The sequence below is a fragment of the Odocoileus virginianus genome, chromosome 26 (assembly GCF_023699985.2).
Source record: "Odocoileus virginianus isolate 20LAN1187 ecotype Illinois chromosome 26, Ovbor_1.2, whole genome shotgun sequence".
NCBI classification, from domain to species: domain Eukaryota; kingdom Metazoa; phylum Chordata; class Mammalia; order Artiodactyla; family Cervidae; genus Odocoileus; species Odocoileus virginianus.
This window is the reverse complement of record NC_069699.1, coordinates 32,177,432-32,181,031: the sequence shown is the minus strand read 5'-3', so window position 1 is coordinate 32,181,031 and position 3,600 is coordinate 32,177,432.

Sequence of the window (3,600 nt, the reverse complement as noted above, 5' to 3'; positions counted from 1 at the left end):
TAAAATATAATTACCCTATATATAGGTCTGTATATCTGTGAAATTGTTATACCTAGTATAGTTTCTATTAAAATTTATATAAATTAGCATTAATTAGTTAATACTGTTAATTACTTAGTATCTTTAATTAAAGTAAGCAACTCCTTTTTTCTTCTTTAAACATTAAACATACCCAGAGGGTAGAAAGTTTAAAACCATCCAGCTTTTTTTCTGAAAATAGTCTTTATTTTCTATTATTTTAACATTTTTGAAATGGTAAGAAAAAAGGTATTCTAACTCTACCCAGGCTGACCCCACAAGGCCTGTGCCCGTGTGTGCATTTTATTTGTCAGTGCCCTTGAATCAATGACTCCTGGGAACACACCTGTCATTGAATAACCCGGGCTTATTACTGGTTTCGTGGAGGGAGAATGCGCAGCTCTGGTGTGCCACAGGGTGTCTCAGTAAGAGACTGGTAGAAAATAACTCTTAGAGAATTTGGTCTTTTGCTGGGTGATTTGGGGAAGGTCTAGGGAAGTGAAGGGTTTGCTGTAGACTGGCTGTTGTTAGAAAACGGGGCCAGTTCTATAATCCAGGATTTTTGTGGATTGGATACACAAATTCGTAATTAGGTAGTAATTTATAGTTTATACTTACAGCTCTAAAATGTAATTTAATTGCCAGTTTACTAAATAAAGCAATATATAGATCATATTACATTTATTATGTGAATGAACTCCAGCAACTTCTTAAAATAAACACATGGAAAATCGAATAGGATCTCTCAATCAACTACATCAATTATTATTTTTAATTGAAGTAATCATTCTTTTCTTTCTTTTTCTGTAGTCATAAGTGACACCTAGAGGACAGAAAGTGAAAAGCCATCCAGGTAATTTTTTGGTGTCAGCATTATCTCATATTAATTAAAAATTTTGACAAGACAAATACAAATATATATGTATTACCACCCAAAAGTTTGTGCATATTTTAAATCACTGATAATTTAAGAAATAAGGAGTCAGTTAATAAGGGGTCATTATGGTTTATAAACAATGTTTTATATCTTTTTTCTTCAGGTAAGCGTGTACCTTTGAAATGAATCTGTTTTGCTGTCCTACGTTTACCTCGGTTTGCTGTAAGGAGAAATAAGGACTTTCTGATGAAAGGATTGTGTGAGGCCGAGCCGATTTGTGAATTGTTCTCAATACTGTTTCTCGTTTGCCTAAACTGAGACATATGCAAGATTTATGTGAGGAAAAAACAGAAACAAAACTCAAATGCATTTTATCTCAACTGCTTTTTCTTCCTATGAGTTTGAACAAGCTTCAAGCTTAAGACTTGCCTAAGTTGTGTATGTGAAAGAGCTCATATTTATGAATTGTTTCCAACAATAACTTCTTTTTGCAAGTTAAAGCAAACAGTTGAAAACTGTATGTATGTGCACAGACAAGGTGTAAAGAAGAATCAAGCTCAGAATCAAAGTTTCATCTCTAATAACGATGATGGTCTTGATGCTACCAAAAAATAAAAACTTACTTTTATTTAGCCAAAGGAAAAGAAAACCTTCATATCTAAAGAAAATTTGTAATGACTGTTAGAATTAGCAAAACTGAGCCTATACTCTGAGGCAAATCAATGAGGACCACACGTTCTTCTCAACTTCGCTTTCTTACTTTGAGGTAGACTATCTTAACACAAATCAAAACAGCATATTTGAAAGCATGCAGTATGAATTCAAAACTTCAAAAGTATACATAGTTATCAAAAATACATTCTTGAGTTACAAGAAATCTTGATAAAACCAGAGTATAATTGTTCAAGATTTCATATGCAAACTCATCCTGATGAAGGCAAGGCTCACATCAGAGCCCAGGTCATAATAAGAATCAGGGTCAGTATCAGGCTCTGGAAAGGGTCGAGGTATTGATTAAGTAGTTCATGATGACAGAGACTGTCAGGCTCAGGATGAGGGTAGGGTTGAGGTCACAGTGAGGTTAATAATGAGGGTCAGGACCAAGTTTTGTGTCAAGAAGAGTATCACAGACAGGCTTGACTGTGAGGTTCAGGGTCACTGTCACGATGAGTGTGAGCTTCGGGTCACAGAAAGGATCAGGTTCAGAACCAGGGTCAAAATGTGTGTCAAGGTCAACCTAAGAGGCATGATCAATGAAGGGTTTATAGTCAGAGTGAAAGTAGAAATCAGAGTCAGGGTGAGGGCGATTGTACTATTAGGTCGGTGTCAGGGTGTTGAGGGCGGGTTGTCATCAAGGTTACTCGTGGGTTCATTGTGGGAATCAGGAAGAGAGGGAGGCCAAATAAGGGTCAAATCTGGGGTAAAGCTGAGTTCAGCTTCAGAAACAAGGTGAGTATTAAGATCAAGGACAAGGTGGGAATGTAGGGTCACTGTTTAGGGGAGAGTCAGGGTGAGGATCAGAGTCAGATTTAGTATCAGTGTGACACAAGAGTGCAGGTGTATGTAATCAGGGTCAGGGTCATTATCAGAATAAAGGTAGGGTGACGGTCAGGTCCAGAGTGGAGGTAATATGATGGTCAGGGTGAGCATCTGAGTCAAGATCGGGGTATAGTTAGAGTCAGAGCCAGCTTGAATGTCAAGTAAGCTACAAGGGTGAGGAGGTCAGAATCAATGTCGAGATGGCCTCCATATCCCCTGGGACACTTGAGCAGTACAATGGCAGAGAAAGGAACTTAATCATCTTTGTGTCCTCATACACAGTTTAGTGTCTGGCAAATAGTGCTCATGCAGGGTGTTGGGAAGAAGTGAAAAAAAGGGTTACTCTACTCAATTTATGTACCTCCTTCCTTTGTGTCTGAATTTGTAATCAATATGAGATAATTGACCTAAGGATACAGTACTAGAATTGCCCGTCTTATAGCTGGAAGCTTTAATGAAAATGTCAAGATGGTGTATGCAGCCGAAAGCACCCATACCATTTACTCCTGTAGGTTCACTCTTTTGGATGTTCAGAGTTTTCTGTTTTCAAAAACACTTCATAAAATGCTGATGCCTCATACTCAAGAGATAGGAACATACTGTCTGTTGTGTTCACCACTCTATCATGTCATTAAGGACACTGCTTTTTCATTTTCATTTTCGTTCCTTGAGTGAGAACAGTGACTGGAACATAGTTGGAGTTCTGTAAAAGATTAGTTGAAGGAGTGACTTTCTGGTACCAACTTTTATTGACAGCCGCTGTCTGCTGGCAGCAATTCGTTGAGCTGTGTGATGTTGTTTCAGCAATAGATTAGCAATGTCTGCATGTACACAATGAGCAAAGTGAGGATTTTTGTAATATGTTTGCCATGAATGTGTTAAACCATTCTCCTTGCCTTAGGTATCAGCTAACATTCTGAACAGTTAGTTGACTGCAAAGAGCAAGACTGTGGTACTGGATGGGAGAAGTGTATTAACCAGGAGGACTAAAGGTGTTCTGAGATGGAAATGAGAATTCTGGAAGACAGATTTTGCTGCTTCCCATGTTTGGCTGAGTACTCTGGTGGAAACAAGAATTTTAGGCTTTTTTTTTATTCACTAGCTTTTTTGTTTTATTTAGTTTTTCCACAAAACAAAAGGTTGTGCAATGCAACAGTGTTTTTAAC